We start from the raw sequence: 14447 nt of genomic DNA, 5'->3' as shown, positions 1-14447 counted from the left end.
AGGAAAGAACTTGTTGGTGAATTTTACTCAAGCAGACAAGTGCAAACAGGCACCAGTCAATCCACTGTTTGCCATGATGAGATGTATCAAGTGAAACATGTATATGGAGCAAGTAACAAGATCACTAGATTACAAGAAGTTGTAACACCTAGACTAAGGTTAGGATATAAGTACCTCTGGCAGTATGTCCCTCAAGCAGATGTGAACAAAGCTATATGTAAAGTGTGTGGCCAGACATATGGACACACACTCCAACACTACGTCCTCGACTGTGTGAAGATAGAACCTTTTAGGGACAGGTCCAAGCACACTGTGTGTGAAATGGCACAACACTTCATCTCTAATGGCAAGATAGCCGACATATTAAGATTGTATCACTTTTTTGCACTTAGTAGCTATATCAGTTCCCATGTATGGAACCAAACACACAATGTGCTTGAATACTTCTCACGCAAATGTGAATAACAAAGTGTGAGGCCAGACATACTGCCTCACACTCCTGTCCTCACGCAGTTGTGAATAAGTTACCCTCTATGTATAGAACTAAACAAATAATATATATTAAACACTCTGTAACATTCAGTTCCATAATACCCTGACCACCGGGTTAGTTATACAGGCCCTTAGTGAACTCTATTCTGTAATCCTTTTATGCTATCTCTCACAGAATGATTATGGGGTGCATAATAAACTAGCTGATGTAAGTGGCAAAACTAAATTAAACAACAACAGTCCCACCACAACCACTACCAAAAACAACAACAACAACAACAACAACAACACCCACTCCCACCACGACCCCAAGACAGCAATATTGAGTCCTCGGGAAAATAAGGGCCGTTTAATTACGACCATTTACACAGTGCTCAACTAGGTCGTTCGTTCTTGACTACGACATACAGTTATCGGGGAGGAGGGGGGAGGGGGGAGGGGAAGGGTGGAGGGCGAGGGGAAGAGGAAGAGTTGGAAGAAGTGGGAAGGGGGATGGGAGAGAAAAGTGGGATGGAAATAAATATAAGGAAGGAGGAGAAGAGAGTTGGTGATGGGGGAGGGGGAGGAAAGGGGATAGGGAAGGTTGGAAGCAGGATGGGTGGCAGGAGGTGGGTAGGGAGGGGAAGGAGGGGGGGGGATCTTCTCTCAGCTCCGTCTTGTTCTCAATTAGATGTATTTACTGAGAGCTGTACATCTTCTCCCGAGGGTAATATAGAGGTCTTGGTCTTGTTGCTGGGAGAAGGAGGAGGAGGAGGCAAGAGAGACGAAGACTGAGCTGGGAGGAGGAGCTAGGAGTTGAGAGTGAGCTAGGAGGAGGAGCTAGGAGTTGAGAGGGAGCTGGGAGGAGGAGCTAGGAGTTGAGAGTGAGCTGGGAGGAGGAGCTAGGAGTTGAGAGGGGAGCTGGGAGGAGGAGCTAGGAGTTGAGTGAGCTGGGAGGAGGAGCAGAAGTTGAGAGGAGCTGGAGGTGCTAGGAGTTGAGAGTGAGCTGGGAGGAGCTAGAGTTGAGAGGAGCTGGGAGGAGCCAGGAGTTGAGAGGAGCTGGGAGGAGGAGCTAGGAGTTGAGAGTGAGCTGGGAGTGTGCTAGGAGTTGAGAGGGAGCTGGGAGGGGGAGCTAGGAGTTGAGAGTGAGCTGGGAGGAGGAGCTAGGAGTTGAGAGTGAGTTAGGAGTTACGCGTGAGCTAGGAGTTAGGAGGAAGAGCTAGGAGTGAGCTAGGAGTTAGGAGTGAGATAGGATTTGAGGCTATAGGGAGTATCAAAGGAAGAAAATAAAATGGATTAACAGAAGGAGAGAAGAAGGAGGAAATGAAGGAAAGAAGGAGACGAAGGAAGAAACAGAAAGAAGGAGTAGGAGGAGGCGGAGGAGGAGGAGGAGGAGAAGGAGGAGGAGGAAGGAGGAAGAAGGACCAGAAGCCAAGAATTCTCATTTTCATTTGAGGATTTATGTAATGGCCCCCTCGTTTAAACCACCTCCTCCTCCTTCCTTCCTCCTTCCTTCCTTCCTTCCTTCCTCCTTCCTTCCTCTTCCTACTCTACCCCCCTCCTCCTCCTCCTCCTTCCTTCCTCTTCCTCCCCTCTCCTCCTTCCTTCCTCCTCTTTCCTTCCTCTTCCTCCCCTCTCCTCCTTCCTTCCTCTTCCTACCCCACCCACCCCCCTCCTCCTCCTTGTGGCAAAATGCTCGCCCGCCGCGGGTTTAAGTGTTCTTGCTCTTGGTAGTATTCTTATTAAGTGTTCTTGTTCTTGGTAGTGTTGTTCCTGGTAGTGTGTTCTTATAAAGTATTCTCCTTGTTCTTGATTGTGTTCTTATCAAGCGTTAAACCCTCAACTTAAATGTTCTCCATGTTCTTCACCAATCTCTCAAAAAAGTTCTGAAAAGTTCACAAGGTTATTTCCTGCCTTGAGGTGTGGATGAGTGAACGTCTGTACTTACGGTAGAGTCTCAGTGCAAGTTTGGCGACATTAAGTAACATTTCCATTGCGTTCGTGAGCCAGTTAGATGGATTCTTACATCACCAATAAAGAAATTTAGTTAATATACAAATTATTATGTTCCGATAAAAAAAAACTATTGTAAGAATCTCTGAGAATCATTGTTTGTTTTGAAGGTGAAGTGAATTAGTTAATACTGTTCTCAGCTCAGCTCAGCTCATTTTATCTTTAAGAATATGGTATTGTATCTCAGCTCATTCCCAGCTCACTCTCCTAGCTCTTCCTCCTTAGCTTACTCCCAGTTCACGAGTTACTGTAAATTATAAAACTGTATCTCACTTTAACAGTCTCTCTATCTCAACCAGTTACAAAACCAGTCAAGGAGAAATATTAAAATTACGATATTCTGAAAATATTTTATCGTCACATCAGAGACAGAAATAAAACTTACGAACTGTAGAAGAAAACCACATACACAAAACACACTCATAGATTCTTAATCAATCATGTTTCTCCTGGTTGTAATTTACTCGGAGGCATGTCAATCAACAAACCAATTTCCCTTCCCGTGACTAACAAGCTTTAATAATTCCACCCAATACCGCTATCCCACTATTGCAACTCACAGTATGGGGCGGTAGAAACGGGCCAATTTGTCTTGCGTACCTCACCCCATCTTGACTGGGTTGGTCCTCAAGATGTCAAGCCGATCGCATCCTTCTCGTCCCACTTGATAAGGATGATAATTGCACCTAGTCCCTCCACTTGTTTATCATTCATTCGCTAATTATCCCTAAGAGAGTTTGAGGGTCGACCTGATGCTATAATCTAAGGTCTCTCTCTCTCTCTCTCTCATGGAGGAGGAGAGGAGGGAGGAGGGAGGAGGAGGATTTAATGGTGTCTGTCTCAGAAATATTCTTTTGTGTTGTTGTTGTTGTTGTTGTTGTTGTTGTTGTTGTTGTTGTTGTTGGTGGTGGTGGTGGTGGTGGTGGTAGTACTTGTTATTGTTGTTAGCTTATAGAAGAGCAAATGTAGGGCTTACAGGAGGTCGTGTCCGGGATATTATGGCAACATCGAACACAATACTAGAACACACACACAACACACACACACACACACACACACACACACACACACACACACACACACACACACACACACACACAGATAAATAAATTGAAGAAAAACAAGGAAAATAGAAGAAAATACTGTATACAGATTAATTAATAGTCAAATGATTAAACCGTATAATGATTATCAACACAATACCTGTTTACTAAATCAGTCTCTCAGTTTACATTATGAGTTTTGGTTATTTTACACTAATTTACCTGATCTGTCTACCTATAATTGCCTTTAGTTATGTTGCGTAGATAAATCTGGTCACAAGGCGTTTAGGAGGTATTACTAAAACATGTCATTCTCTGAGCTGTTTATAAGAGAGTGCCCGTTCCTGGAAGACCCTAACTATATGATCCATGTGTTTTGGGGTAGCGACTTGCACATTCCATTTAAGCTGCCCTCAGAAAAGTGTAAAATTATTATTCCCTCAGGAAAAAATTATTCTCCAGAAGCGTCACTAAAGGCAAATATTTATGCTAATTGATTTCTGACAAAAATTAAAGGAAACATGAACGCTATACAATGTCCTCTGAAACTGTCGAAGTTGCAAATGTTAACAGCTCATTTAGATAATTAAAAGAATTTAATACTTGGTAACTACACTGTTAACAATGGTGGAATATGTTAATACAGGAATAATTACAGGAAATGCAAATTTGTCTAAATCATAGAATGTAGATGTGTTTAAGCTACAGGATATGCAAATTTATCTAATGCATGAAATACGAAAGAGAGAGAGGAGAGAGAGAGAGAGAGAGAGAGAGAGAAAGAGAAAGAGAGAGAGAGAGAGAGAGCAAAACACAGAGAAACAGACAGACAGAGGACAAGACAGAAACATTAATCAACAGGAAACATTAACACTAAATTACAATATAATCCTAGACATAAATAAAAAAAAAAATTCAGAATTACGAGCGATACAACGTGTCTTAATTTCCATGATATATGAACGCTAGCCTGTCATGAGCGCTTAGACAGAGATAAAATAAACAAGGTACAGAAACACACAGTTGTCTTAATTCAGAGGGACAATGACCACTATAAACATCAAGCCACAACATCAAATACCTGTCAACACGGCCTAACTACGAACGCGGCTAAAAATTACGTCAAATAAGAATGATGTTTTTTTATGACTCCCGGTCCTCAGCTTTTGTGAGGTCATTCTCTTTATTGGGTTATTCAACAGCCAGGATTATTAATAGTCGAGTCTTACGTTAGATTGTCCATAGAATACGATTACTAACACTAAGGCTGGAGGTGTTTCTGATGTACGAGGCTGGTATTCTCGTCAGGTATCAAGTGAGTTTGTCCGCCATGGATATAAGGTTAATGATAATAATAATCCACCCAAGAGAATAGGTTGGTTGAGTATAATATAATTCTGATTAAGTCTCAGGCCAATAAGTCCGCCATTACCACTCAACTGTACATTAGAGAGAGGAAATGAACTATATGGAGCAGAGTTACCCGACAGTAAACAAGACTATGGGTGGTGTAATGATACCGTGGCCGGTCCGCACCTGCGAGTTATGACGTTCCTCGGCTGTGGTAAGTCAGCGAGGCTAATATTTTTTTGTGTGATTATTATGTTTTTTTTTTTTTTGATACAAAGTTTTGTGATCAACTGAAGATTAGGGCCTTCTGATATTAACCACCATACTGCTAACCTAACCTAACCTAACCTAACCTAACCTAACCTAACCACCATACTGCTAACCTAACCTAACCTAACCTAACCTAACCACCATACTGCTAACCTAACCTAACCTAACCTAATCCAGGTTTATATATATATATATTTTTCATTATATACCACCACCATCAGACACCACCATCACACCAACACCACACACTACCTTCCATTAACACCATCACTATCACCATCCCCACCACACACACACACACACACACACACAGGAAGTTACAATAGCTCCATGCAATAATATTACCAAATTTATTAGTGCAAAATTATTATTACTTTGTGCAACAGAAGATGTCCCGGCGGGCGGTCTGGGTAAATTATTACACATCTACGATTTTGGTGTCGCGTCCGTGTGTTATTTATGTGGTGAGGGGGTGAGGGGGAGGGGGAGGGGGAGGTGGGGAGGGGAGGTGAGTGGGGGAGGAGGGAGGGAGAGGGGGAGGGGTGAAGTATACTAATGGATTATTTTACTGTTATTATGCTGCTTATTGTTATTGACTGTGGGGTTAATATTGATGTCTTGTTTCCAGTGTATTAATGATGTGTAATTTATAATATAGTTAAATAATGATACTATTATTAATATCCGGTATTACTAAAAACACTAATAATAATAATAATAATAATAATAATAATAATAATAATAATAATAAAATAAATAATAGAATAATAGAATTCGTCTCTACATCAAGGGTCATATACGCACACACACACACACACACACACACACACACACACACACACACACACACACACACACACACACACACACATATACATTATTTATGGCCCATTAGGTTAATATATTTGTTGTTGTTTTATGCGGGTTGTGTTTGTCTGTGTCTATTTTATACAAGTGAATACATAGATAGATAGATAGATAGATAGATAGATAGATAGATAGATACAATGAAACGCAAATACAGAGACAGACAGACAGACTGACAGACAGACATATAAAGGCTGATTTCAAGAGAGCGCAGGTCACACCCAGGAGAGAGAGAGAGAGAGAGAGAGAGAGCCAGAAGAAACCTCTCAAGGCAACACACACACACACACACACACACACACACACACACACACACACACACACACACACACACACTAACTGGTGAACACTTATTACAAAAATATAAGTGTGTGTGGGGCCTCTACCGGCGGCCGTCCATAAAACAATTTAGATTAAATTTTGCCTTCATTCCTATGCAGCAGCGCGGGTCTAGTCCAGATATAAACGCCGTGAACGTCTACTTCTGGTAATATGAGAATGGATTGGAACCATGTGGAGGGTGGGTGGGTGGGGTGGTGGTGGGGGGTGGTGGTGGGGTGGTGGGGGTGGTGGTGGTGGTGGTGGTGGTGGTGGGGGGTGGTGGGGGTGGTGTGGGGTGGTGGTGGTGGTAGTGGGTGGTGGTGATGGAAGAGAGTGGAATGATGGGGAGGGGGGTGAGGGGTGGTAGCTAAGGATGGGAGGGAAGGGGGGAGGAGGGAGGGGAGGAGGGGAGATGCAAGTAAAGAGTTTAGGGAGGAGGGTGTGTGTGACTACTACCACACCAACCACCACCACCACCATTACGCTGCCACACCAACCACCACCACTACTACAACTACCACACCAACCACCACCACCACCACCATTACTGCCACACACCAACCACCCCACCACTACCCCTGGCTACTACCACCACACCAACCACCACCACCACCACCACCACCACCACTTACAGCAGGTGAACGGCCAGGTGTGTCAGAATTAACACTAACGCCTTTATCACGCCAACACCCCTACCACCATTCCTACCACCACCCCTCAATTCCGGCTACTACCCCCGCCAAAACCACACAACAGCCATACAATCATCACCTTCATCACTACACACCATCACCACACACTGTAACATACCACCATCAATGTCACCACCACTACACACCATCACCACACACTGTAACATACCACCATCAATGTCACCACCACTACACACCATCACCACACACCGTCACTCACCACCATCACTCACCACCATCATCACAAGACACCATCACCACCACACACCACCATCACCACCACCTACACACACCATCACCACCACAGGCACACACCACCACACACCATCACTCACCACCATCAATGTCACCACCACCTCCCACTGGCCTGCTCGACCTTGAATGATGATTGTATACCAAAATATCTTTCTCTTTTCTAATGACATTCCTTGACGGAGGCGCTGAAGGGTGAATCCCCAGGGAGGCGGAGGAGAGGAAGGATAGAGGATGATGCAGCAGGATACACCGCAGGTAGGGGTTCCTATAGAGGCTACCAGGATCCCAGTTTCCAGATTACCGGGGCTGTGTTTCCTATAGAGGCTACCAGGATCCCAGTTTCCAGATTACCGGGGCTGTGTTTCCTATAGAGGCTACCAGGATCCCAGTTTCCAGATTACCGGGGCTGTGTTTCCTATAGAGGCTACCAGGATCCCAGTTTCCAGATTACCGGGCTGTGTTTCCTATAGAGGCTACCAGGATCCCAGTTTCCAGATTACAGGGCTGTGTTTCCTATAGAGGCTACCAGGATCCCAGTTTCCAGATTACCGGGGCTGTGTTTCCTATAGAGGCTACCAGGATCCCAGTTTCAGATTACAGGGCTGTGTTTCCTATAGAGGCTACCAGGATCCCAGTTTCCAGATTACCAGGTGGTTTCCTATAGAGGTTACCAGGATCCCAGTTTCCAGATTACAGGGCTGTGTTTCCTATAGAGGCTACCAGGATCCCAGTTTCCAGATTACCGGGCTGTGTTTCCTATAGAGGCTACCAGGATCCCAGTTTCCAGATTACCGGGGCTGTTTGCTATAGAGGCTACCAGGATCCCAGTTTCCAGATTACCGGGGCTGTGTTTGCTATAGAGGTTACCAGGATCCCAGTTTCCAGATTACCGGGGCTGTGTTTGCTATAGAGGCTACCAGGATCCCAGTTTCCAGATTACAGGGGCTGTGTTTCCTATAGAGGCTACCAGGATCCCAGGTTTCCAGATTACAGGGGCTGTGTTTCCTATAGAGGCTAACAGGATCCCAGTTTCCAGATTACCGGGCTGTGTTTGCTATAGAGGCTACCAGATCCCAGTTTCCAGATTACCGGGCTGTGTTTGCTATAGAGGTTACCAGGATCCCAGTTTCCAGATTACCGGGGCTGTGTTTATAGAGGCTACCAGGATCCCAGTTTCCAGATTACCGGGCTGTGTTTGCTATAGAGGCTACCAGGATCCCAGTTTCCAGATTACAGGGGCTGTGTTTCCTATAGAGGCTACCAGGATCCCAGTTTCCAGATTACAGGGCTGTGTTTCCTATAGAGGCTACCAGGATCCCAGTTTCCAGATTACAGGGGCTGTGTTTCCTATAGAGGCTACCAGATCCCAGTTTCCAGATTACCGGGGCTGTTTTCTATAGAGGCTACCAGGATCCCAGTTTCGATTACAGGGCTGTGTTTCCTATAGAGGCTACCAGGATCCCGTTTCCAGATTAATGGGGGCTGTGTTTCCTATAGAGGCTACCAGGATCCCAGTTTCCAGATTACCGGGGCTGTGTTTTCCTATAGAGGCTACCAGGATCCCAGTTTCCAGATTACCGGGGCTGTGTTTCCTATAGAGGCTACCAGGATCCCAGTTTCCAGATTACCGGGGTTGTGTTTCCTCTTCCTCCTAAATGGTGATGTAGGGGCTAGTGTAAGAGGCCCATTTAGGCTACGACACAGAGAGATTAAGTCCCACCATCACACACACACACACACACACACTCTCTACCTTAACTAGATGCAATTCTCTTATCAACACGTATGATAATTTTTTTACTTTTACGCAAGGAGGTTTACGAAGCATGAACCTAGTGGTGGTGGTGGTGGTAGTGATGATCGTGGTGGTGATGGTGGTGAGCGGGTAGTGGTGGTGGTGAGCGGGTAGTGGTGGTGGTGATGGTGGGTAGTGGTGGTGGTGAGCGGGTAGTGGTGGTGATGGTGAAGGGGTAGTGGTGGTGGTGATGGCGAGCGATGGTAAGCGGGTGGTGGGCGTGCGGGTGGTGAAGTCCTGGCCCACCCAGCTTGTACCACGGGGCGCTGTCGGCCGCTCTGTAGGGGGGCAGCACTCCCTCCTAGTGGTTGTGCAGGAGGAAGGATGCAGGTCTCTACCCCCACACGGTTGTATTTCCTCCTCTACACCACGTTCACTTTATCACCATACTTATCCTCTCTCTCCCCATATATCTCTTTACCTTCTGTCTGTCTCTCTCATTCTGTCAGTCTGTCTATCTATCTCTGTCTATCTGTATGTCTGTCAGTGCTATTTATCAACATACTCCATCCTTGATAACGAGTTTATTATTATCCTGCATTAATCAGTGTTGCTGTTATCGCGTTGTACATATTCCTACAACGTGTTAGAGAATGATAACAAGTGACTCTCTCTCTCTCTCTCTCTCTCTCTCTCTCTCTCTCTCTCTTGGTATTGGTCTGGACACAAGGAGCTCTGGAGTGGCGTTGGCTGCCTGTGTTGCTCCATATATAGAGAGAGAGAGTGAGTCATTATTACAGATATATGTACATTATTACTTGTGATGGATATGTGTTGTAGTGTGAGGTGATGTGTGCCCTCCTACCAGGTGATATATGAGGCTACACACACACACACACATACACACACATCCACACACACACACACACACACACACACACACTAAATAGGTCTTTAAGAAAAACCCTAATTACTTCCTATCAACCTACGTGACCACAATACATGACAACAACCACCATTGTCACCACTACCACCACACTACCACGACCACCACTACCACGACCACCACTACCACAACCACCACTACCACCACGACCACTACCACGACCACCACTACCACCACGACCACTATCATAACACTACACTACCCTCACTACTACCACTGTTACCACCACACTATACCACCCTTTCCACTACTACCACTGCCATAACAAAACGCTAATACCACCACTAATTAATATCACCTTAATTTAAATTCTTCTGTTCTTCCTAATATCATAACTAACCACAACTACCATATAAGCAACCACGTAACTCTCTCTCTCTCTCTCTCTGACAATGTACCCACCACACTGCCTCGCGACTACAAATCTAGCCTTCTACATCCCTCTAACATCACCACAGTAGCAGTAGAAGTAGCAGTAACAGTAACAGAACCAGGCAGGAGCTACATGGGACACGTAACTGTATTATCAAAAAATCAAGACAAGAAAAAGTAACAATAGGAACAGAAGCAGTTACAACAGGAGCAGTAACAGAAGCAGTAACAGGAGCAAAAGGTCCAGTAGCAGTAACAGTAGCAGCAGTAGCAGCAGTAAAAGCAAAAACCGTAGTAAAAATAGGAACAGGTAACGTAACATCAACAGTAACAGGAACAGGAGCAGTAGCAGTAATAACAGCATCGATAGCAAGAACAGTAGCAGTAAAAACAACAGTAGCAGCAGGAACAGTATCAGCAAACAACAACAACAGCAACAACAGCAACAAGAACAGTTACCACAACGACAACAAGAACAGTAAAAACAACAGTAGCAGCAGGAACAGTATCAGCAAACAACAACAACAGCAACAGTAGCAACAAGAACAGTTACCACAACGACAACAAGAACAGTAACAACAACAGTAGCAGAAGGAACGGTATCAGCAACAACAACAGCAACAGTAACAAAAACAGTAGCAGCAACAGTGAGAGCAGTAACAGAAGTACTTGGTATGGGTCAGGCAGTAGCTGTGGTCGCCGTTCACGTCAGTCAGGGTAGTCATATTACCTCACAGCACCTGGCATGACCCGAGTATTAAGAGGCTCTAGTCTAGCCTGTCTTCCCTTTCGTCTTCTCCTCTCTCTTCTCCACCCCCCTCTCCTTCCCCCTCTTCCTCACCTCCTCTCTCCTTCCCCCTCTTCCCTCACCTTCTCTCCCTCCCTTCCTCCTCTTCCCCCACCTCTACTTCTCACCCCTCCTCCTCCTTCCCCCTTCATCACCAACAATGCTCTCCTTCCTTCTCTCCCTCTATCTTCTTCCCTTCCATTCCTTCTGTCTCTTTTTATTCTCTGTCTTCCTCTCTACCAACACCGCTCTCTTCTTGTTGTTGTTGTCGTTTCCTCATTTTCTTTCCTTTATCGTGTGCCTTTCTATGCCATTCATTTATCTTATTTTACCATTCATCCAACTTTTATCACTCTCTGCCTCATTCACCCCTTAACTATTTTCCTGGTTCTTCTTTCATTCTATTTTTCCCATTTGTTTATTGTCTTGTTTCTCGAATCTATTATTATCATTATTACATCATCACCATCATCATTATCACCATCATCATCACCACCATCATTATCACCATCATTATCACCATCATCATCACCACCATCATTATCACCATCATCATCACCACCATCATTATCATCATCATTATCACCATCATTATCATCATCATCAACACCATCATTATCACCATCATTATCACCATCATCATCACCACCATCATCACCATCATCACCACCATCATTATCACCATCATTATCACCATCATTATCACCATCATTAACACCATCATTATCACCCACATCATTAACACCATCATTATCACCATCATTATCACCATCATCATCACCACCATCATTATCACCATCATCACCACCATCATTATCACCATCATCATCATTATCACCATCATTATCACCATCATTATCACCATCATCACCACCATCATTATCATCATCATCACCACCATCATTATCACCACCATCATCACCACCATCATTAACACCATCATCATCACCACCATCATTAACACCATCATCATCACCACCATCATTATCACCATCATTAACACCATCATTATCACCATCACTTTTTCACCCAACCGTAAGAATTATATAGACACTCCTTCAGGCTCCTTCTTCCTTTAATTCAGGTGTATATCTAAAAACATCAATACAGGTACAGGTATAAAGTACAGGTACAGGTATAGGTACAGGTATAAAGTACAGGTACAGGTATAAAGTACAGGTATAAAGTACAGGTACAGGTATAAAGTACAGGTACAGGTATAGGTACAGGTATAAAGTACAGGTACAGGTATAGGTACAGGTATAAAGTACAGGTACAGGTATAAAGTACAGGTATAAAGTACAGGTACAGGTATAAAGTACAGGCACAGGTACAGTACAGGTATAAAGCACAGGCATAGGCACAGGTGCTAAAGCACAGGCACAGGCATTGGCACAGGCATAAAGTGCACAGGCACAGGCATAAAGCACAGGTACAGGCATAAAGCACAGGTATAAAGCACAGGTACAGGTATAGGCACAGGTATAAAGCACAGGCACAGGTATAAAGCACAGGTACAGGCATAAAGCACAGGGTACAGGTATAAAGTACAGGCAGGTATAGGCACAGTATAAAGTACAGGTATGAGGTATAAAAGCACAGGTGTATAAAGCACAGTACAGGTATAAAGCAAGCAGGTGTTAAAGTACAGAGAGGTGTATAAAGTACAGGTATGGGCAGGTATAAAGCACAGGCAAAGTACAGGTATTGGCACAGGTATATAAAGTAAGGTATAGCAGCAGGCATAAAGTACAGGTACAGGTATAGGCACAGGTATAAAGTACAGGTACAGGTATAAAGTGCAGGTATAAAAGTACAGGTACAGGTATAAAGTGTGTATAAAGTACAGGTACAGGTATAAAGTATATTAAGTGCTGAGGTATAAAGTATGTAGGTATTGGGTACAGTATAGGTACAGGCAAAGTACAGGTACATAAAGTACAGGCACAGGTATAAAGTACATGTGTACAGGTATAAAAGTACAGGTATTGGTACAGGTATTGGCACAGGTATAAAGTACAGGTACAGGTATAAAGTACAGGTACAGGTATAGGTACAGGTATAAAGTACAGGTACAGGTATAGGTACAGGTATAAAGTACAGGTACAGGTATAAAGTACAGGTATAAAGTACAGGTACAGGTATAAAGTACAGGTATAAAGTGCAGGTACAACTTTCGACCCCTGATAAGAGTGTAAGTTTTGAGTCAGACTCACAGGAATTAGATATTGTTTTGTTGAGGATGAAGAGAAAGTGTGTGTCGCATGCTGATGATAACTGTCTGTCTGTCTGTCTGTCTGTCTGTCTGTCTGTCTATCCATCCATCCATCCATTTTACCGACACAGCATAATAATCACAACCATGACTAATTGTTAGAATTGTAATGGTGGTAGTTAATGGTGGTGTGGCTGTCAGAGGTCGTTCGGTTCCAGGCGGGTAGTTAGTGTCATTCACGCTAAAAGGCTAATTTATTGATGTCATTTGCTACCACCGTCTAGTTAAGAGTTCGTAACAAGCGGTAGTTTGATGATTAAGGGGTGATTACTCGACACAACGTGGCTCCTAGCAGATTAAAGGGTCATTACTTAACACTCATGGGATGTAGTAATTAACTGGGTCATTACTTAACACTTATAAGGTACAATTCTTCTGAAACTATTCGATAATTACTTACATTACTTAACATCAATAATATACAGTAGTTCGTAATCTGAAGGGTCATTACTAAATACATGGGTCATACTAGTGGTAGTTAGCACATATGGTTGGGTAGTTTTAGGTCATTTTCTCCAACACACTGCTGACTTCTCCTAACAGGTAACCAGTAGCAGTATGGTCCATCACGACAGAACGGCAAAACACCCAAAGTGATAAACTGCAACAACTGATGCAGCAATTACCAGAGAACTTGAAAAAAAAATAGCTATAGCACAGGAGGTGGGCGCCTCGAACTGGCTAACAACGTTACCGATAAGGGCAAAAGGTTTCAGCCTTAATAAACAAGAATTCAAAGATGCCTGCTTTAAGGTACGGTAGGCCAGTAGAAGGTTTGCCCTCCCAAAGGGTGTGCGGCTCATCTTATGACATCGACCACGTCATGGTGTGTAGGAAAGGGGGCTTCGTATGCATGAGACATGACGCAGTAAGGGATCTCACAGCAAATATGTTGAAGGAAATCTGTGATGATGTCAGGGTAAAATCGACCCTCCTTCCATTGGATGGTGAGAAACTCCGTCACAGGACTTCCAACACATCCAACGAAGCCCGCGTGGACGTCAGTGGTCGAGGATTCTGGACGCGGGGACAGCGAGCTTTCTTTGACGT

The sequence above is a fragment of the Homarus americanus genome, unplaced genomic scaffold (genome assembly GCF_018991925.1).
Source record: "Homarus americanus isolate GMGI-L3 unplaced genomic scaffold, GMGI_Hamer_2.0 scaffold1873, whole genome shotgun sequence".
NCBI classification, from domain to species: Eukaryota; Metazoa; Arthropoda; class Malacostraca; order Decapoda; family Nephropidae; genus Homarus; species Homarus americanus.
The sequence above is the reverse complement of the archived record's forward strand: the minus strand, read 5'-3'. Positions refer to the sequence as shown.